This window comes from Octopus sinensis, linkage group LG7 (genome assembly GCF_006345805.1).
Source record: "Octopus sinensis linkage group LG7, ASM634580v1, whole genome shotgun sequence".
Taxonomy (NCBI): Eukaryota; Metazoa; Mollusca; class Cephalopoda; order Octopoda; family Octopodidae; genus Octopus; species Octopus sinensis.
Genome location: NC_043003.1, coordinates 63,084,547 through 63,109,220, shown reverse-complemented (window position 1 = coordinate 63,109,220; position 24,674 = coordinate 63,084,547). Strand labels below are relative to the sequence as shown.

General features: G+C 36.2%; 1 long non-coding RNA gene across 1 annotated transcript; it reads left to right on the top strand.

The window, feature by feature from the left end:
- The first annotated feature begins 348 nt into the window (after window positions 1-348).
- Window positions 349-19,080, top strand: LOC118764096. Its single transcript, XR_004999887.1, has 3 exons — window positions 349-399; window positions 18,550-18,583; window positions 18,763-19,080. It is a non-coding gene; the product is annotated as an uncharacterized LOC118764096 (long non-coding RNA).
- The last annotated feature ends 5,594 nt before the right edge of the window (window positions 19,081-24,674 follow it).

Here is a 24,674-nt window from a genome sequence, read left to right as displayed (position 1 = left end):
CATAGTAGCATTTCCATGTCTCTTTCTTTTCAGAGTCACTGAGTACAAGCATACCATTATCCATCCATGCACATTTCTCTCCCTCAATATCTTGATTCCCTCTGATACACTGTCAAGCAATCCAGAACACCTCTCATCTCTGATCTTCACTAGGTAAGACAATGGCAAACCTTTTCCGTTTTGCTTATGCTTTTGCTAGATAAACATACAATAATTCCTCAACATATCATGACTCACCTATCGTGGTTCACCTATCACAGTCCACCTATTGCAGTTTGCCTATTGTGGTTCATCTATCATAGTTCACTTATTGCGGTTCATCTATCGCGGTATATTATTTAAGGCGGCGAGTTGGCAGAAACGTTAGCACGCCGGGCGAAATGCTTAGCGGTATTTCGCGTGCCGTTACGTTCTGAGTTCAAATTCCACCAAGGTCGACTTTGCCTTTCATCCTTTCGGGGTCGATTAAATAAGTACCAGTTACGCACTGGGGTCGATATAATCGACTTAATCCGTGTGTCTGTCCTTGTTCGTCCCCTCTGTGTTTAGCCCCTTGTGGGTAGTAAAGAAATAGGTATATTATTTAAGCTTATGTTGAATCCTCCACGGTGTTGTTTTGCATTTATAATAAAATGAATATACACAAATTATAAAAGTATAAAAAAAAATATACTGTACGTTTTTTTTTTATGTCCTGTACCCATAACAACATCATGTCTCATCAGAAGATAATACCGTGATGGCATTTTCGGACAACTACTTAAGATGTGGGTGATATCTTTGGGATTAACTCCACATAGTTTGCATCCGCCGTCACATTTTACTACATCCCTGTCCCTCAAGTATTTGGTTATTTCCTGCTCCTAGATTGCAAACACATACCCTTCAAAGTATGCATGTAGTATTGCTGACATCATAAGAATTTATAAACTTGCAAGGGAACATGAAATAATTCTTTTGGAACTGGAACCCGAAGCACATAAATGCTATAAATAATAGCATGTAAATATTGGTTTGAAAAATCCATTTTTGAACAGAAATATTCAAAAGCTACCCAAAGGTTTTACAATCCAATACACACATACTATTATTTATAGTATCGTTAAAGTGGCAATCTGGCAGAACCGTTAGTGTGCTGGATGAAATGCTTAGTGGTATTTCAACTGTCCCTGCATTCTGAGTTCAAATTCCGCCAAGGTCAACTTTGCCTTTCATCCTTTCAAGGTCGATAAATTCAGTACCAGGGAAACACTGGGGTCAATGTAATCGACTTATCCTCTCTCGCAAGCTGCTCTTGTGGCAAAATTTTAAACCATTATTTATAGCATTTATGAGCTTTAAGATCTTATTCTAAAAAGATTACATATATATATATATATATATATATATATAACGGGAAGGTTTACGAAAATAAACAAAAGACGAAGGCAGGTGGAGTATAAACAAACAAATGTATTAGTATGGTGCTCAGGAATAGAAATAGAAAAAGTCTTTTACGTTTCGAGCCTACGCTCTTCGACAGAAAGATACACAGAAAAAAAAAAGGAGAGAAAAAAATACGTGTAGGAGCTGAGGTTGAGAAATCAACTAAGGGATAGTACCTATCCAATATACTGCTGGTAGTGTACCCTGTTCATTTACTCATTTGCTCATTTACTCAATTAATCACCTGTTCCTATATGATTATATGCTTCCACAACCTTGTTTTTGCAATTACCAATTCTTTCTATTTGATAATCTGTACCACTAATACATGTGTATGTATTCATCTAACACATTGGAATAAATTGACATACTGGAATGTTTACCAGCTGATGTCTGTCGATTTTGTATCCTCTCCACTTTCTTATTTGCTGTGTGTATATATATATATATATATATATATATATACACATATATATACATATGCATATATATATACATATATATATACATATATATATACATATATATATATAATATATATATACATATATATATATATATATATATATAATATATATATATATTATATATATATATATAATATATAAAATAGAAAGATGAATAATCTTGTAGTAGATTAATCAAAAGTTAACCGATACCTTAGTAGCAAAAATCACAGCAGTAAACAGCATGGTTGGAGGTGCAACCATCTGGCGTTGCAACCGTGTGTTGGTGCGGATAATTGAAATTAAAACATTATTGGTGAATTGAAGAAATGGAGCTGAACGCAGATTGAACAGAAATCGTTTTATTTCATTCTACACGTGTTTCGAAAGGCACAAATTACAAAATCCGATTGAATAATGGGACCATATTGTGTCTTTCTCTTCAGGAAGAAAAAAGGAAATCCGTTGGAAAAACAAAAGCAGAACAGAGGCGGAGCAAAAACAAATCGAACTATGCTCCTAAGAGCCCATGGCGAAACTGTTTATCAGTGTATGTTGAGAACCGGTGGCTGAAGAATTCAACGGGTCAGGCATCGGTCAATCATGTGGGTGAGGGTGTATAGATGTTCTTTGTGACCGAGAATAAAGTTCTGACTATTTAAGGAATATTGGATGTTTTATAAGGGGCGAGAAAAAATCTACTTAGAGACGTGTGTGTGTGTATACTGTTCTATATATGTGTGTGTTGGCGTAGGGGTAGAAAACATTTTTTGTGTACGTGTGTGCGTTGATCGTTCGGCTGTCAGTGGCTACTGCCGTGAGAACCGTTGGGTGGCAGAAAGAAAAAATATATATATTATTTTTATGTGTGTGTGTGTTCATCTAAGCCTGCCTTGTCAAGGAAACCCCCCGCTGTGAAAAAACCAAGCCCCGTTTGTCTTACAGGAGTAATTCCCCTTGCAGTGGTTAATCGTAGATATCTTAAAGGCTATTTCAGAATTTGTTACCAAGGGCTATGGGTGCCGGTATTATTTATAGACGCTATTTAAAAGCCAGATAAGTGTAACGCCGCCAATGGGGGCATCGAAAAGCCGACTGTAAAAGCCCGTTTACCATCCGGCCTCTGGCAAACAAAATATGGAAGAGTTCGGAGACACAAAGGTTGCACTGTCTTCTGCCCCTATCAAATGGGAGGGCCACCGAAAAAATTGACCATTCCAGCCTATAGCTTAAGTTCGTATCCTTCAGTCGCCATATTAGCTTACTGAGTCCCGTGGTCTGGCGCTTGTTCATGTCCCGAAAAGTTGCGTAATGGTTGGAGACACGCAAAGACAATCTTGAGGATGATGCCCCTACATAAGTGAAGACATCTGAGTCCGTGTAAACCTTGCAAAGGGGAATTACTCCTGTAAGACAAACGGGGCTTGGTTTTTTCACAGCGGGGGGTTTCCTTGACAAGGCAGGCTTAGATGAACACACACACACATAAAACATAATATATATATATTTTTTTTCTTTCTGCCACCCAACGGTTCTCACGGCAGTAGCCACTGACAGCCGAACGATCAAACGCACACACGTACACAAAAAATGTTTTCTACCCCTACGCCAACACACACATATATAGAACAGTATACACACACACACGTCTCTAAGTAGATTTTTTCTCGCCCCTTATAAAACATCCAATATTCCTTAAATAGTCAGAACTTTATTCTCGGTCACAAAGAACATCTATACACCCTCACCCACATGATTGACCGATGCCTGACCCGTTGAATTCTTCAGCCACCGGTTCTCAACATACACTGATAAACAGTTTCGCCATGGGCTCTTAGGAGCATAGTTCGATTTGTTTTTGCTCCGCCTCTGTTCTGCTTTTGTTTTTCCAACGGATTTCCTTTTTTCTTCCTGAAGAGAAAGACACAATATGGTCCCATTATTCAATCGGATTTTGGTAATTTGTGCCTTTCGAAACACGTGTAGAATGAAATAAAACGATTTCTGTTCAATCTGCGTTCAGCTCCATTTCTTCAATTCACCAATAATGTTTTATATATATATATATATATATATATATATATATAATATATATATATATACATACATACACACACACACACATATTGCATAAATTTTGACTCAGCTATCAAATCAATATAAATAACAATTTAACAGTTGCATAAATTGTAATTTCATATGTTGGTAAGAAATCTTAGCTCCATATGTTTCTACACACCTGCTGGTGTATTCCACATAAATTAAATATAAATTTTAAAGTAGTTATCAATTCAGTAATAGATATGTTCTGTTGCTTGCCTTTCCCTATTACTTGTGAAGGAAATGAAACTTATTAGTAATGCAATGGATTGGTTTGCATAATTGCTGTTAGGCATTAAGACATGAGTTTCAAAATCTATCTATTTACAAACATGACATTCACATCTGACGCAATATATCTTTCATATATAGTTGGTGGCAGGTCACAAGATTAAGAGGCTGTGTTAATTTTAGTACACTTTATTTCAGAAATATGATGTATTTTGTTCATTAATAATTCCCAAAGTAAAATTATATTCTGAAAATGTGAAGTTTATGAATATTATATTAGTTTTGCTAAAGTGTTTGGTAAGCATTTTAACTTCTGCTTTTTGAAAGTAAATCATTAAAGGGATTATTATCCTTATAAACATTTTAACATCCATTGTTCCATGGTTGAATGGAGTTTATTGATGCAGATTTTCTTATCACCAGCCTTACCTGTTTCCTCACAAGGTGTAATATTTCCCCAATATATATTTCTCCGTAGCCAGGCATGTTTCTCGCAGAATATTGGAAATGAATGGTTTTAAAACACCTGGAAGTCATAGACAAGTGAGATAAAACATATCCAGTCCCATTCAGGAGCGATAAACATTAATGTTCTGTCATGTTTGTGACCTGTCAATAATGCGTACCTGTAACAAGGCCCGATGCAAGGTGAATCACCTCCTATGACTATATGCAAAATGGTGTAAGAACCATCTGCTGGTATGTTCCTACATTTCATACCATGGAATGAATTCAAATATGGATACATATATATATATATATATATATATATATATATATATATATATATACATACATACACACACACACACACATATTGCATAAATTTTGACTCAGCTATCAAATCAATATAAATAACAATTTAACAGTTGCATAAATTGTAATTTCATATGTTGGTAAGAAATCTTAGCTCCATATGTTTCTACACACCTGCTGGTGTATTCCACATAAATTAAATATAAATTTTAAAGTAGTTATCAATTCAGTAATAGATATGTTCTGTTGCTTGCCTTTCCCTATTACTTGTGAAGGAAATGAAACTTATTAGTAATGCAATGGATTGGTTTGCATAATTGCTGTTAGGCATTAAGACATGAGTTTCAAAATCTATCTATTTACAAACATGACATTCACATCTGACGCAATATATCTTTCATATATAGTTGGTGGCAGGTCACAAGATTAAGAGGCTGTGTTAATTTTAGTACACTTTATTTCAGAAATATGATGTATTTTGTTCATTAATAATTCCCAAAGTAAAATTATATTCTGAAAATGTGAAGTTTATGAATATTATATTAGTTTTGCTAAAGTGTTTGGTAAGCATTTTAACTTCTGCTTTTTGAAAGTAAATCATTAAAGGGATTATTATCCTTATAACATTTTAACATCCATTGTTCCATGGTTGAATGGAGTTTATTGATGCAGATTTTCTTATCACCAGCCTTACCTGTTTCCTCACAAGGTGTAATATTTCCCCAATATATATTTCTCCGTAGCCAGGCATGTTTCTCGCAGAATATTGGAAATGAATGGTTTTAAAACACCTGGAAGTCATAGACAAGTGAGATAAAACATATCCAGTCCCATTCAGGAGCGATAAACATTAATGTTCTGTCATGTTTGTGACCTGTCAATAATGCGTACCTGTAACAAGGCCCGATGCAAGGTGAATCACCTCCTATGACTATATGCAAAATGGTGTAAGAACATCTGCTGGTATGTTCCTACATTTCATACCATGGAATGAATTCAATATGGATACATATATTATATATATATATATATATTATATATATATATATATATACTAAGCAATAAGGGTTTAGCAACGAGTTGTCTTACCACATACCGAATTTAGAAATAGCAGTCAAAGGGTTATAGCTATTTCTTCTACTAAAAAGGGAGATCTCAGTAAAAACAGCATTTGGAAGGCAGACACAAACAGGTAAGAGAGAATGAATTGACTGCAATCTATCATACATTTTTTTAGTTATCCACGGACGTACGTTTCGAAATCAAGTTTTAAGGAAAGCATAAGAATTAAATATTAAATATTAAATAATTCTATCTTACCGAAACTTCTTTTCTCTTCAGCGTAGAATACTATAATCATAAATGATTATATATTGAATTTTGAGATACCAGAAGGCACCAACTCAACTCAGTATCAGGGCGAGCTAGAATCCGCAACTGGTATCACCGAATTCAATTTGTGAATGAAACGATTGTGTCAACAGCCCCTTCCCACCCGCGTGTAGCCAAAACAAGATGCTGTGGTCATCTACTGAGATAAAATATGGTTATCCGTAATAATGAAGGGTGAAATTAATTAATTTGGAAAAATTATCAATTACACCAAGTAGTCTTCGGCATGTAAAAGCCTCATTCGAGGAAAATTTAAGTAATACTAAGCAATAAGGGTTTAGCAACGAGTTGCCTTACCACATACCGAATTTAGAAATAGCAGTCAAAGGGTTATAGCTATTTCTTCTACTAAAAAGGGAGATCTCAGTAAAAACAGCATTTGGAAGGCAGACACAAACAGGTAAGAGAGAATGAATTGACTGCAATCTATCATACATTTTTTTAGTTATCCACGGACGTACGTTTCGAAATCAAGTTTTAAGGAAAGCATAAGAATTAAATATTAAATATTAAATAATTCTATCTTACCGAAACTTCTTTTCTCTTCAGCGTAGAATACTATAATCATAAATGATTATATATTGAATTTTGAGATACCAGAAGGCACCAACTCAACTCAGTATCAGGGCGAGCTAGAATCCGCAACTGGTATCACCGAATTCAATTTGTGAATGAAACGATTGTGTCAACAGCCCCTTCCCACCCGCGTGTAGCCAAAACAAGATGCTGTGGTCATCTACTGAGATAAAATATGGTTATCCGTAATAATGAAGGGTGAAATTAATTAATTTGGAAAAATTATCAATTACACCAAGTAGTCTTCGGCATGTAAAAGCCTCATTCGAGGAAAATTAAGTAATACTAAGCAATAAGGGTTTAGCAACGAGTTGCCTTACCACATACCGAATTTAGAAATAGCAGTCAAAGGGTTATAGCTATTTCTTCTACTAAAAAGGGAGATCTCAGTAAAAACAGCATTTGGAAGGCAGACACAAACAGGTAAGAGAGAATGAATTGACTGCAATCTATCATACATTTTTTTAGTTATCCACGGACGTACGTTTCGAAATCAAGTTTTAAGGAAAGCATAAGAATTAAATATTAAATATTAAATAATTCTATCTTACCGAAACTTCTTTTCTCTTCAGCGTAGAATACTATAATCATAAATGATTATATATTGAATTTTGAGATACCAGAAGGCACCAACTCAACTCAGTATCAGGGCGAGCTAGAATCCGCAACTGGTATCACCGAATTCAATTTGTGAATGAAACGATTGTGTCAACAGCCCCTTCCCACCCGCGTGTAGCCAAAACAAGATGCTGTGGTCATCTACTGAGATAAAATATGGTTATCCGTAATAATGAAGGGTGAAATTAATTAATTTGGAAAAATTATCAATTACACCAAGTAGTCTTCGGCATGTAAAAGCCTCATTCGAGGAAAATTTAAGTAATACTAAGCAATAAGGGTTTAGCAACGAGTTGCCTTACCACATACCGAATTTAGAAATAGCAGTCAAAGGGTTATAGCTATTTCTTCTACTAAAAAGGGAGATCTCAGTAAAAACAGCATTTGGAAGGCAGACACAAACAGGTAAGAGAGAATGAATTGACTGCAATCTATCATACATTTTTTAGTTATCCACGGACGTACGTTTCGAAATCAAGTTTTAAGGAAAGCATAAGAATTAAATATTAAATATTAAATAATTCTATCTTACCGAAACTTCTTTTCTCTTCAGCGTAGAATACTATAATCATAATGATTATATATTGAATTTTGAGATACCAGAAGGCACCAACTCAACTCAGTATCAGGGCGAGCTAGAATCCGCAACTGGTATCACCGAATTCAATTTGTGAATGAAACGATTGTGTCAACAGCCCCTTCCCACCCGCGTGTAGCCAAAACAAGATGCTGTGGTCATCTACTGAGATAAAATATGGTTATCCGTAATAATGAAGGGTGAAATTAATTAATTTGGAAAAATTATCAATTACACCAAGTAGTCTTCGGCATGTAAAAGCCTCATTCGAGGAAAATTTAAGTAATACTAAGCAATAAGGGTTTAGCAACGAGTGCCTTACCACATACCGAATTTAGAAATAGCAGTCAAAGGGTTATAGCTATTTCTTCTACTAAAAAGGGAGATCTCAGTAAAAACAGCATTTGGAAGGCAGACACAAACAGGTAAGAGAGAATGAATTGACTGCAATCTATCATACATTTTTTTAGTTATCCACGGACGTACGTTTCGAAATCAAGTTTTAAGGAAAGCATAAGAATTAAATAGCTATAACCCTTTGACTGCTATTTCTAAATTCGGTATGTGGTAAGGCAACTCGTTGCTAAACCCTTATTGCTTAGTATTACTTAAATTTTCCTCGAATGAGGCTTTTACATGCCGAAGACTACTTGGTGTAATTGATAATTTTTCCAAATTAATTAATTTCACCCTTCATTATTATATATATATATATATATATATATATATATATATATATATAATATATAATATATATATATACATACATACACGCACATACACAATGGGTTTCTTTCAGTTTCTGTCTACTAAATTCACTAACAAGGTGTTGGGCATCCTGAAGGTATTGTGGAAATCACTTGACCAACGTGTCACACAGCAGGGTTGAACCAAGAACCTTGTGAATGGAAAGCAAACGCCTTACCCCACAAGTACACCTATACCAGGCCACAATGCCTGAAAAGCCCCAAATTCTGGCTGTTACTTTATTTTTTTGAAATGCAATGGATGAAACACAATGTTAATCTCAGTGGGATTTGAGCTCAGTATGTAAAGGGCTGAAAGAAATATCAGAAGGCATTTTGTTTGATCATGTCTTTTATCATGGACATGGGGCCTGAGATTTACAGGGATGGATACAGTTGTTTAAATTGATCTCATCATCATCATCATCATCATCATCGTTTACATAATAAATGTAATAATGCTTTCTACTATAGGCAAAAGGCCTGAAACTTTGAGGCAGGGGTTACTTGAGTATATCAACTTCAGTACTCAACTGGTGCTTATTTCATCAGCCCCAAAATGATGAATAGTGAAGATAGCCTTGGTAGTATTTGAACTCTGAATGTAAAGCCAGAAGAAATGCTGCTAAGCATTTGATTTGGTGTGGTTATGATCCTGCCAGCTCACTTCCTTATATGGATGTGATAATAATAGTATACAGTGTCTAACTTGGATCCTGCTAATAAATTAATTTTTCATTACTTGAACATGGAGAAATTAGTATTTAATAACAGGTGGATATTTGAGTATAGGATAGGATGCCTGAGCATATAGTAAGATACATGTACATCATCATCATCATCATCATCGTTTAGCGTCCGTTTTCCATGCTAGCATGGGTTGGACGGTTCTACTGGACGGTTCTACTGTGAAGCCAGAAGGCTTCATCAGGCCCAGTCAAATCTGGCAGTGTTTCTACGGCTGAATGTCCTTCCTAACGCCAACCACGCCGTGAGTGTAGTGGGTGCTTTTTATGTGCCACCCGCACAGGTGCCAGACAGAGCTGGCAAACGGCCACGAACGGATGGTGCTTTTTACGTGCCACCGGCACGAGGCCAGTCGGGGCGGTCGCGAAATGGAAGGTTCTCTTACATGCCCGTTGCCAGCGGTTCTCTTACATACCCGTACCCAAGTTGAAATACAGTGGAATAAAATCCCAACCTGTTTAGTTACAAAGCAAATTTTTAACCACTCAGTCAAGCTTATATATATGTTACAATCCGAAGTGGTATCAAACAGTTCCAGGACTAGTTTATGTTTAATAAAAAGTAACTTATTTACCAAGTCTTAACATCATCTCCTTTGAGCTTGTTGCCTTGTTTAGTAATACACTGGTCCCAGTATTCCTGCCACTTTTGGAATCCGGCCTGGAAATTGTTTTCCTTAAGTGAGTCAAGGACTTTCTGCAGTTCATCCGGGTCTCGACAATGGTGTTAAAATGGTGACTTTTGAGCTGCTTTTTCATCTTGTGGAAGGGACGGAAGTCTGAAGGTGCTAAATCTGGCGAATAGGGTAGGTGTGAAAGTGATACCATGTTGCTTTTGGAAAGAAACTCATGAGTGAGAAGAGCACAGTAACAGGGTGCATTGTCATAGTGGAGAGACCACTAGCATTTTGGGACACTGTCATATTCTCTGATGAGTCCAGATTTGCTGCATTTTCTGACAGTGATCAAGAATTTGATGTAAAAATATTGCAGCCAACAATGAAACATGGCAGCTATTCTGTGATGGTCTGGGTAACAATTTGGAGCAATGGTCATTCAGAGCCGATGGAGTGTGAGGCAAGCATAAATTCAGATAGATATGTGTCCATATACCAGAAAGGACTCCTTCCAATCTTCTCCAGTGATGAAAGGATTAAAGAAGAGTTTATTTATGGAAGATAGGGCTCCTTGTCCTGTGACTAAAAAGACCCAAGATTGGTTGGAAGAGAATGGCATTTAAAAGATTCCATGGCCAAGCCAGTCACCAGATACGAACCCCTATTGAACACCTCTAGGACACAATGGACAGAACACTTCATAAAAAGAACAAGAAAGCATCCTCAAATCCAGATCTTTTGAGATTATTGTTTGAAACTTGGCAAGAAATTCCTCGAGAGAATATTCATCATTTGATCAGTAGCATACCTAATAGGGTCTTTACAATGAAAAATGCAAAGGGCATGTCTACTAAATATTAGATATTCACATTATAATAGTTAATGAATAATTTAAATGTATAGGATCAGATTTAAATGAATGGTAACGATTATAAGGGTGTCTATTTACTTCTGTCATTTCTGTACACACACATTTTATATATACATGAACAGCCATACTACATGGCAGTGAAACATGGGCCGTGACTGCTGAGGAAATGTGTAAACTTACAAGGAATGAACCCAGTATGCTCCACTGGATGTGTAATGTCAGTGCACATACTCGACGGAGTGTAAGTACCTTGAGAGAAAAGTTGGACCTAAGAAGCATCAGATGTGGTGTGCAAGAGAGACGACTGCGCTTGTATGGTCATGTGGCGAGAATGGATGAGGATAGCTGTGTGAAAAAGTGCCACACCCTAGTGGTTGAGGGAATCTGTGGAAGAGGTAGACCCAGGAAGACCTGGGATGAGGTGGTGAAGCACAACCTTTGAACATTAGGCCTCACCGAGGCAATGACTAGTGACCAAGACCTTTGGAAATATGCTGTGCTTGAGAAGACCTGGCAAACCGAGTGAGACCATAACCTGTGGTTTATTGCCAGGGGTGTAACCAGCCCACTTATGTGTACCTTTCTTTCTTTGGACACTAAACTCTACTTGCGAAGACTTGTTGAGGCAAGTGAAATCGAAATCAAAATCAAATTCGATGACTGGCATCTGTGCTAGTGGAGCGCTAAGAAAACCATCTGAGCATGATCATTGCCAGAGCAGCTAATTGGCTTCTGTGCCGGTAGCACGTTAAAAGCACCATTTGAGCATGATTGTTAAAACGTCACCTTACTGGCACTTGTGCTGGTGGCATGTGTAAAAATATTCGAGCGAGGTCATTGCCAGTGCCGCTGGACTGGTTCCTGTGCAGGTGGCACGTAAAAAACACCATTTGAGCATGGCTGTTGCCAGTACCATCTGACTGGCCCTCATGCTGGTGGCATGTAAAAGCACCCACTACACTCTCAGAGTGGTTGGCATTAGGAAGGGCATCCAGCTGTAGAAACTCTGCCAGATCAGATTGGCGCCTAGTGCAGCCATCTGGTTCACCAGTCCTCAGTCAAATCATCCAACTCATACCAGGATGGAAAGCGGATGTTAAACAATGATGATGATATACAAATGAAATGATGATGATGATGGGTAAGCATGGCTATGTAGTGAAAAAGTTTAACCACAAAGCCAAATCATAAAAGAGCTCTGTAAAAGTAATATATACAGTAATGAATATTGATTAATGTCTTTCTTATAGAGGCGGGGCACAAGTTCAGAAAACGACTGGGAAGAACTGAAGTTAATCAAGTCAATCTGGTAATTATTTCACTTCACTGACATAACGAACATTTGAACTTGGAACGCAAAGAGACATAATGAAACACCAGGAAATATATTTTGCTTAGCTCTTTACTGGTTCTACCACCACCACCACCACTGCCATTATCATATATATAATAAATAATACCATAATATAAATGAACATTTAAACAGAGAATTATTTCTGTAATGTGAAATAAAGTATTGATATTAGCATACAAAAAAAGTAATAATAATACACAACAAAGTCATTCTGTTAAATACTAACAAGATATTTAATAAATCTCATTGTAAATAGCATAGTTTCACGATATAGAGCTAACAGTATTTTATCATGACTGCATTAACTATCGCACAGAAATATCCATATAAACTATAAATAGAGCAGTATCTGTCTATATCTGTCTTTAAATTTGACACTAAAACCATTGCAGTGTGATGTATTTCTTGCACACACATTTTCACACATTTAGATATGATTAGATATGATTAGACACACAAACATATATTGCAGCCATTAAGCATGTGTGTATGTATGTGTACATTTAATAGTGCTATCTTCTCTTTTTTTTCCTTCTCTACCTCTCTCGATATATATTTATATATATATATGTGTGTGTGTGTTCATTTCTGTGTGTGAGGAGATATGCAAACAGATTTGTAAGTATGCATATATGTATATATACATGCACATAGATAGATAGATAGATAGATCACAAAATGTCAGGCGGTATGAGAAGAGAATATATTTATTTAACCAATTGATATCCGTATGACGATGGCCATTTTACAGCCTTGATCATATAATACTTTCAATGTGTAATAAATTATTTTACATGTCTGTACCAATATATATATGTAATTGCTACAGGATTCTATGAAGCGAAATATTGTACTAAAGATAAATAGATAGATAGGGAGAGAGAGAAAAATAGAGATAGATTGAGAGACAGACAAGTAGATAGATAATTTTCTTTATTAGCCACACAGGGCTGAACACAGAGGGGACAATGTAGAGAAAAATAAAATTCCAATCAAAAGGGATCATGTATCACAGAAAAAATTGAAAAGTGTAAAAAGTAAAGTTAGGTTTATCCGTGGAAAGAAAAGCCTACAGAAAAGACCACGGTAACCTCAGGCAGGGAGGGAATAAACACACGAGAGCAAAGTGCTCTCTCTTTTTTCTATTTACAGGATCATATAGATAGATAGAGACAGACAGATAGATAGATAGATAGAAATTAATGATATTTCAGTTGATTGCCCAGTGAGTATCAAGCGAAATAGCCCATTGCTCAAATGCGGTTTATAAATTTGATTTTGTTAACACTATAGTGTATAATGTGTGTTTGTGAATGCATGTTGTTGTTTACTATAAATTGATTAAAAACACCAAATTCTACATTGAAGAATTCTTGATTCTTTGGGATTATGTCCCTTTTCATGGAACCAATTGCCACTGAACAGTTGAGCTACTCCCTGAAGATGTGTACAGTTGACTCTTATTAATGCCACATCTGCCCTCTTGACTTCAGGCAATCAGGCTGTTCCCCTCCCCCTTAATGGCATATCAGTTTTGGAGAATTTTTGATTCTTAAGATTATCTTCCTTTCTTGTTTAGAATTTCTGTCAATTGCTTCTAAGTGATTAGTCTACCCTCTGTAGAAGCAGAAGTAATTTCAGTAATTCAAGAATTTATCTTGTCTATTATTTTGTATAGCCTTTTTCATCTTTGCTGTTTAATCACATACCATTGGCCACTCAAAGATATTTCTCTTTTCATTAAAATTTATATGAAGAATATATATATATATATATGTATATATATAGTCTGTCTATGTGCAAATATGTATGTATGTATTTTTTGTATGCATGTGAATAGAAGAAAATATATAACAGACAAACAATGAAGGAAATGCCCTACATCGGCTGCCTATAAATTGCTTTGGTTTCAACATTCTTGACAGACCTGCTTACTTTTGTTGCATCGGCAACAATCAAATATAGTTTTTAATTATTACTATGGTAGAGTTTAGATACAAAAGATATGAAAAATTATATAACTAAGGCTTAACAAATGAAACAGAAAATGAAAAGCATTAATTTTTGCCTAGATAAACCATAGCTGTTACATCTGTGCACACCAGCGTCATTGTAAAAAGAAGGGATGGTGAGCAGTAGTCCTTGAACAAATGATATGAATAGTGGAGAGATGCTGAAATTTGTGAGCTGTCTGAGAGAACTGGAGCCGAAATGAAAGCTGAAAAGCCAGAATAGATATATGAATGAAGAGGGAGAGTTGCCTACTGTGAACAGAAGACAGCAAATTAGAAAGAAAAGCGAAAGAGAGAGAGAGCAAAGAAGGAAATTAAGTAAAGTTGCTGTAATTAATATAAAAATATATGTAAGAAGACAAGGTTCTGTGTTTTGATTTCATAAATGGAAGAAATTTAGTATAAATGGTGAAACCATATACGAGATGGAATCTGAGAAAAAATTCTCTCCATTGGCTGTCTCAGAAATTTCGGAATTCTGACGTCTTATGACAAGACTGCCTATTTAAGTTGTACCAACATGCACCTTTATTGCTGTTTATGATTAATACAGTGGCAATGAGACACAGTGAACATGGAAAATATATATAATTATGTTTTCGCAAGCACTACAGAAGAAAGGATAAAAAGCATTAATTTTTATGGCTCAAATCATAATATTTCCAGATATTTGTGCACATGAGTAATGCTGTAAAAATGAGGAACAATGAACAGTAGTTGTTGAACAATTAAGATAGATAGCTTATATAATAGATGATAACAATCGAAAGGAACTTTACATTGGCTGTCTGTCTAAGGAACATCAGAGTTTCAACACCTTAAGATTGGACCACTTATTTCAAATTGCACCAACAATTAATCATCAGTCAGGTTGTTTGGGATTAATACAGAGGTGATAAGACACAACAGATATGAAGCTATTTCATTTTATTTTACACCTAAAATGGAACAAAACAACATATACACCAAAACAACACTAGGAAAAGTATATGTAGTAAAGTTAAAGTAGATGTATGAACTGCAGTCCTTGAACAAATGAAACAAATCAAAGAGACGTTTTCATCGATTGTGCCTAATATTTTCGTGTTATGATACCAACAAACATAACTGTGCATGTGTATGTATGTGTGTGTATGTATGTATGTGTATACACACCAACATAAAATTGACTAGTTGCCACTGTAATCTCTTTTTTCCTGACACTATGGTAACATTACTCTCCTGGTGATTGTTACTATAAGACATAAAAGTACTAGTAAGTTGTGAAACTATATTCAAATCTGGTTATGTTGTAATTTTTAATGACAGATGTATTTTCCTATAAACACTTTTCTGATATTTATTTCTCCCTCTTTCTCTCATCTCTCTTTAGCCTCCCTCCCTCCCTCTCTCTCTCTCTCTCTCTCTCTCTCTGACTTGCGATAAATATTCTCTGTGTGCAGTTCATGTGATAGCCATTCTTTACATTTAATTCACATAAACATAAGTCATAGCACTGACTAGCTCTTCAGTCTTGTACACATTCAGTAATTAAATATCTTTCTTGGATTAACCAATAAACTGCCTCGATACGTGTGCATTTATCTACTATATAGTTCCTGGCATGTGTGTAAGTATGCCAATTTATATATACTCAAGAGAATACTCTAGAGGAAATTTTCATTTTACTAGCTTTCAAAAATAATTATTCTTTTTCATTTACATATGAAATGTTGCTTCGTTCTGTGAGTATTCTTGGTAGATTTGTATACCACTCACTTGTGATGTTCAAAGCTTCTATATAGTGTGTGGACTAAGTGAATAACTGCCTTTATGTTGGCTGATACTGATGATGTGAATTGTCACCAAAACGTCCAGATTTTTTGCTAGGTAACTTAGAGTCAATATTCTATTTATGCCATAAAAATATAGAAACTTTGAGGAATAGTAAATAAACCAATTTAACAGTGGAATTTGAAGTATATAACGCTACATATATAATACCGTGTGAAGGCATGTGTGGCCTAATGGTTAGGCTGTTGCATTCACAACCAATTGTTTGTGGGTTCGATTCTCTGAGTGGGAGGCACATTGTATTCTTGAGCAAAACACTTCATTTCTCCACTTTCAATCAGGGGGGAATATTGGCTTACTCGTCTAGCCAATGAGGTGGCATCATTGGAAGGCTAAAACAATACAAATGCGTATTGTGACTAGCGATGTGCAGACAATGCCCAACAAAGGTCAGTTGGGCATTGTCTGCGAGAAAAACAGCATCATGATGCAATTCACTCTCCCAGAAATTTGGAAACAACATGCTGTACTGCTTGACATTCACGCCAGAAGTTCCAACACAAACATTTCGGAGTGTTTGGGTGTCAATCTGAGGACAGTGCAGAGGATTTGGAGAGAGTTGGTTGGGAATTATGAAGGTACAGTAGCAGGGAAACTCACTCTGATCGTTCTGATCAGAAAAGAACTCTTGAATTTGTTGGTGAGATCCAAGCCATGATTGACAATGATCCCTCCAAGTCAATCAGGTCCATCACCAGGGACATGAGAGGGTCTGAGTTGCTTATCAGGCAGGTAGTGCATGAAGACAATCAGTATTCCTCATACAAGTTGAGAAAGTGCCAATTTTTATCCAAAGCCATCAAGGACAAAAGGAAAGACCTCACTACGACGCTTTTAAACAAACTTAAGCATCCCTTCCAACCGAACATACTTTGGTTTTTCTCAGACGAGAAAATTTTCTGCCAGGATCAGATGGTGAACACAGAGAATATCCATTGGCTTGCCATGTCCCAAAACATGGACCGAGAGTGATAAAAATCAAACATCCAGTCAACATCATGGTGTTTGGAGTGATCACTAGTGGTGGTGACGTTATGCCTCCATTCACCTTCCTACATGGCTTTATGCTCAACACAGAGGCCTACATCAAGTGCCTGGAGGAGGTAGTGCTGCCCTGGGCCAAGAGGGTGGCTGCTAGAAAATCCTATGTCTGGCAACAAAACTCTGCATCATGCCATTCAACAAGAAGAACCCAGTCATGGCTGTTAGACAATTTCTGCGACCACATCAGCCCTAACATCTGGCCACCTAACTCCCCACACCGCAACCCGTTTGATTATTATGTGCAGGAAGCAGTTGAGCAAGAGACCAACAAAACTCCTTGTAACACCAAAGATGAACTGAAGGCTAGGATTATGGCAGCATTCGCCAGCTTAAACAAGGAGACTGTCCAGAAGAGTAACAGGAGATTCCAAAGTCGTCTGGAGACCGCGGTTGAAGCCAATGGTGATTTTATTGAGTAAATTTACTCTTTAGTATGTCAAGATATTTTAATGTAATTTTGGTAAATATATCTGTTAAAATGAGATGTCAGTGTTATTTTCATTTTTGCATAATTTAGACAATAATTTATTCACCGCACCCTGTATATATATATTGCTAGTGAATATTTATGCTTTTCTTAACACTATAATTTTATATGAGATACACTTACGGGAAGGATGCCGCAGTTTCCAGGCTTTCAACAATTGTTGTTTTAACATGTTAATTTATGGATCAACAACTTTACAATATATTTTAATGCTTTTTGATATTTCTAAGTTTTACAATTTTATACAGATGGATGACAGGTTGGTTGAATAGATGGCTGGACAGATGGATGGATGGATGGATGGATGCTACAATGCAACTTACATCACTCCATTCTGTATTTGAAAAGGTCTCCAAAAGGTTAATGATTTTAAGAAAATAACTGACAAATATGGAAATATGAATAAACATTGATAAAAAAGACCTATCTCCAACTCACACGCATGTATGTAAGTATGTCACTATGTATGCATGTATGTATGTATGTATCTATGTATGTATGTTTGTACATATGCATGTATGTATGTATGCAGGGATGGATTGATCACTGTGTTTGCCTGTCTGATGTATTTATTGTATGTATGTATGTCTCTATGTATGTATGTATCATTCAACCACTACCGTGGTTGAATATATTCTTATGTCCACCATTTCGTCACTCGCTGCAGCTTCCAAGCTTCACCACTAATTCAGTGCGTGATTGCTTAGCAGCATTTCAGCTGTCTTTACGTTTTGAGTTCAAATTTCGCCGAGGTCGACTTTGACGTACAGGTTATTTAATGAATTTTTTTTAACTAAACACTCTGAAACTTCCAATACTGGTAGAATGTGTCACATAGAACAGGGTTTACTCTTAATGTTTTTGACAAAATTTTGTATTTTAGAACCAGTATTTCATCTGTCTTCACATTCTGAGTTCAAATTCCGCCAAGGTTGACTTTGCCTTTCATCCATTTCAGATCTATTCAATTAGACGTACAGCTTATTTAATTATTTTTTTTTTTATCTAAACACTTTGAAACTTCTGATACTGGTAGAATGTGTCACATAGAACAGGGTTTATTCTTAACGTTTTTGACAAAATTTTGTATTTTAGAAGTTATTTTGTCAGAAGTTACAGAGTGAAAATGGATAAATTCATGTTTGATAAGTTCCAATACACGAAACTGTCAGCTTTTGATTTACTCTCTAACTTCTGCCGATGATATAAATACATATTATATATATGTGTAAAAAAATCTCATTATGCAATCAAACCAATCTACCTGGTCGCTCAACATGCTAAAAATAGCAGCCAAAGTATCCCTCTACCTAAATAGGTTTGCAGTATCTGGGTTGATTTGAGGCTAAATAACAACATTATGGTAAATTTTTATATTAACTCTTACACAATTTTCACTAAGAAAAAAAAAAATTTTGATTTTTTGCATGGAATCAAGTACCCTGACCTCCTAATATGCTGCAAATCCCATATTTTGGTTCAGAAAAAGTGGGGAGGGGTCCCCACCCAATCCCGTAACCATTGGAAATTTTTTTTTTCCATTGAATGAATTCCTGTGACCTTCTAATATTGCAAAATTAGTTTACTTAAGGTGAGCCTGGTAACGGATGGTTTTGGGGTCTTGTTGTTTGTAACTTTTGGTGAGCCAAGGTGCGTCCAACAACATGGTAAGAATCCCTGCCATTAATTTAGTGAGGATGCGTAATATCAAATAATTCAATCACAACATATATTTGAATTAAACATGAAAAAATTGAAATATTATCATCACTTACATGGAAAAATTGAAATATTATCTTTCAGTATTTTATAAGGTATTAGGTTGTCAAGAAAGTTCTTGCTGTTGTTAACCTTTAAATTCAGATGCACATATCTCGGTTCAAACAAAATTTTATTAATCGAAATAAACACCCTCAAAATCAACCCACTTTTGCCATTGTGAAACAAGTTTATTTACGCCAGTAGTGTAAAAATCCTGCATTCTGGTGGCGATCAAGTCGTTGAAGGCATGTTTGGCATCGTCTTGGTTTTTGAAGCATTTTTCACGCAGGAAGTTGTTGAGATGTTTGAAAAGGTGGTAGTCGGTAGGCGAGATGTCTGGTGAGATGTCTGGATGAGGCAGAGTTTCGTAGCCCAATTCATTCAACTTCTGCAGGGTCAGTTGTGCAACGTGCAGCCAAGCGTTGTCATGGAGAAGAATTGTTCCTTTTCTATTGACCAATGCTGGCTGTTGTTGTCGGAGTTTCTTATGCATTTCATCTATTTGCTGACAGTACTTCTCCGCTGTAATTGTTTCACCTGGATCCAAAAAGCTGTGATGGAAGAGACCGGCTGCAGACCACCAAACAGTCACCACGACCGTCTTTTGGTGCAACTTTGGCTTCAGGAAGTGCTGTGGAGCTTTGACAGTGTCCAACCACTGAACTGAGCATCACCAGTTGTCGTAAAGAATCCACTTTTCATTGCAAGTCACAATCCAGTGGAGAAATGGGTCATTTGTGTTGTGTAAAAGAAGGTAAGACGACACTTCAAAGTGGCGTATCTTTTGATTATCATTCAATTTGTGTGGCACCCATTTCTCAAGTATTTTTGTTTTTCCAATCTCTTTCAAGTGGCTGGAAATCGTCGCATACGTTACATCTAATTCAGAAGCAAGCTCTTGTGGATTGGCTTTGACTCAGGCTCTTAGTTGGCATCCGATAGCCAACCACTACTCTTATCATCTTCAAAACTCTCATCACCGCTACGAAATTTCTTGAACCACCATTGTGCTGTACATTCATTAGTGGTTCCTGAGTCAAATACATCGTTGATATCGCAAGCAGTTTCAGCAGCTTTTCAGTCTAGCTTGAACAGGAATAAGGAAATTGTGTGAATTTGATTTTTATCCATGTTGTAACAGCAATGTCTGGAAAAATCATGAATTACATGGAAAAATGTGAGCATAAAAAGTAATATTCTTAAGATTATAAACCAGGAAAAGTACGGGACAAGTTATTACACATGTAAAAGTATAGGACAGGCTATTACTTCTAGTAAAGTAAAGAATAAGAAACTTTTTACTTTTTTACAGCTAAAATTAAAATTTGAATATTAAGACTTATTTTATTATAGTTTACAAATAACACTATACTTATTTAAGTAGAATTTGGTTAATTTACTACCTTAAATACAGAAAAAAGTGACTAATTAGATAATCTTACAAATTAGCTGAACAGTTTTGTACAATAAATTCAAAAGATGAGAACTGTAAAGAGTGATAAATTAGAAGAACTGGCATTCTTTGCTGCAATATTTTAAGTAAAAAGTTTCTTATTCTTTACTTTACTAGAAGTAATAGCTTGTCCTATATTTTTACAGGTATAATAACATGTCCTGTACTTTTCCAGGTTTATAATCTTAAGAATATTACTTTTCATACTCGCATTTTTCCATGTAATATATGCATGGATGTATGTATGTCTGATATATGTATGTATATGTGGGGACGTGGAAATACCTGGGCTGGTTTCCAGGTGCGCAGTTTGCCTGCTGGGAGTGGGAGGCTTGTCGTTGTCACAACATCTCTCTAGTTTGAGAATTTTTTATTCACTCCTGGAAGAATGCATTAATTATTTCAGCCTGTCTGTGTTTGTAGACAGTTGAAAAGAATACTTTTAACAAAAAGAAAAAATTAAATGATAGCATTGTAGTTGCAGGTGGGCCCCCTTGTAGGTGTGCCACCTTAGTCTCCTGACGACCAATATTTTTAGACCCAGTCCACCACTGGCTCCAATCATTATTGGTATGAATATGAATTCATAGTCTAGATTTAGAAGCTGCAGGTTTCAATGCAGTTGTTCATAGATATCCTTTTTTTCTTTGATATTCACAGAGGTATTTATATCTGCAGGGCAGCTGACCCCTATGACAGTACATACCTTTGTCCCTCTGTCTCAAACAACAATATCCAGCCTGTTATGTTTACATTTGACAGAAGTTTTGATGGGAATATTCCATCAGTGTTCCTTGTATGTATGTATGCATGTATGTATGTATGTATGTACGTAGTGGGGGTTGAATGTGTAAGTTTGTATGAGTTTCTGTATGGATTGATGGAAGAATGTATGCGTATGTAGGGTCGATGTTTGTCTGTCTGTTCTGTTTGTAAGTATGTATGCACATATATTTTTTTTTTTGAGATTTATTTAAGTTCCTTTTCATGGTGTTCAATCTGGTTATTAACAAAGTAACAAGATCTTTTTTCAGTTAAGAGAGTCCCAGGGATTGTGTAAATGCGTGGTCAAGTTAGAGTGTACACATACGTAGATATATGCACCTGCATTTATGTCCTGCATGGACGTGTCTCTTTAGTGCTATGGTGGTCAGGTACACACGCACCATTATTTTTCCTTTTGTTTTTTTCGCATGTGTGTGTTCTTGTAGATGCAGCCAAGTACATGCATATCTTATCAAAATGGAGAAAATCCAAATATATCACTAACCTTTCTGAAACTATGCCAAAAAAATGTATGGATGATAGTTTTATCTTTTCTGTATATCCCAACATGTAGCCTTGTCATTTCTATAACAGGACTGAGAAGAAGTTCACTGCCAGTTCAAACAACACTAAAGATACACTGCGGCCCTGGAATATTTCCAATGATAAACCAATTTCGTTTGTGACTAAGTGTTGCTTCAGTAGCTGTTAGTGATAACTGTGTAGACAACGTTGGGTCAGTCTTTCAATGGCATTAACATTCATGCATGCTATTGTCTCGTTTTGGGACCACGTGCATCTCTTTGTTGTTGGGGCCTAGTGTAGTCAATGTTTCTTTTTGTTTTGTTTATTTTGTGTGTTTTTTTAAATAGGGTCATGAAGATTTTCCTGTAGAACATGAGCTTTTCATACCAGTAGCTTAATGACAGGTGCTCTGTCAGGCAATTTACCATTCTGTAAGTTTTGTTGTTACCGTCAGGAGAGTTTCACTAATGTTATATATTCTGGAAGGGGCATTTACAGAGCACTCACTTGTGTGTGCTTGCGTACGTACATATGTATATGTGGATGTATGTATGAGTGTGTATGTATGTGTGTGTGTGTGTGTGTGTGTGTGTGTGTGTGTGTGTGTGTGTGTGTGGATGGATGGATGGATGGATGGATTCACTACATTTTCTTTCGTCACTTGTTTATGAGTCAAATCAGATGTTTGCAATAATATGTCGACATTTTTATTGACCGCAATTGAAAAAAGGTTACCTGATAATGATTTTCCGTTCAAAATCCATCTGTAAATTTTATCATCCAAGTCTTACAGGATGTTTACAGCATACTACCTTCGACACCAAACTCTTCTGAAGAACCATTTCTTGAAAAACAATTGCCGTTTAGCTGAACCAGATGTTATATTAGCTATGCCTCCCACCAACATCCACTCACGCACACCAACCCACTCACACTCACTTCCACTCGCTCTTACTCTCTCACTCTCTTTTTCTCTCCCTCTCTTACTCTCTTACTCTCTCACTCTCTCACTCACATGCATACTCAGGTATTCTGAAATATGTTTCCAGAATTTTTGCTGTTTCTAATCCTTATTTCATAATTTCTGTAATAACCAGTCAGACTGGTTCATTAACAATGCGATTTACTTTTGTCATTAGGAATCATGGTGACTATCTTTTATCTTTTACTTCTCTCAGTCATTGGACTGCAGCCATGCTGGGGCACCTGCCTTGAACGATTGAGTCGGAAAAATCGCACCTTGCTTCTTATTTTTTTTTTTAAGCAAAATCTAGTAGTTATTCAATTGGTCTCTTTTACTAAATCAGAAAGGAGAAAGCTAATTCAAAGAATACAGATCCAATCAATCACTGGAACTGTAATAATCTGTAAAACTTTCTAGAAGTTTATCATTTAAATATATATGAGCATGTCTAGATATGCAACTATATGCATGAGAATACATACATAAAACATAACGTACATACATACATACTTACATACAAAAATACCTTGTTGTTGATGCTGAAATTTCAATGAAGGAGCCTTGAATCTAGGTTAGAAACCAGTTATTTCTCTATTGACAAGAAATCTTGAAATAAACTGAATAATCACGTATATACATACATAATTGAAGGTATGGCTTAATGTTTAGGTTATTCAGCTCACAGTCGTTAGATCATGAGTTCAATTTTCATTGGCACATTGTGTCCTTGAGATAGACACTTTTTTTCACATTACTCTAGTCCACTCAGCTGGTAAAATTGAGTACCACCTGTACTTCAAACAGCCAGCCTTGTCACACTCTGGATCTTGCTGAATGTCCCTGAGAACTAGATTAAGGGTACACATGTCTGTGGAGTGCTCAGCCACTTGCATGTTAATTTCACAAGCGGGAAGTTTCATTGATTGGATCAACTGGAACACGCATCATCATAACCAATAAGTGCCAGTGGTTAGTTGTTAAATGTATATGCATACATTATACATACATACATACATAGGTGCAGGAATGGCTGTGTGATAAGTAGCTTGCTTACCAACCACATGGTTCCGGGTTCATTACCACTGCGTGGCATCTTGGGCAAGTGTTTTCTACTATAGCCTCGAGCCGACCAAAGCATTGTGAGTGGATTTGGTAGACGGAAACTGAAAGACGTCCGTCGTATATATATATATATATATATATATGTGTGTGTGTATGTGTTTGTGTGTCTGTGTTTGTCCCCATCCCTCCCAACATCGCTTGACCACTGATACTGGTGTGTTTACATCCCCGTAACTTAGCGGTTCAGCAAAAGAGACCAATAGAATAAGTACTAGGCTTACAAAGAATAAGTCCAAGGGTCGATTTGCTTGAC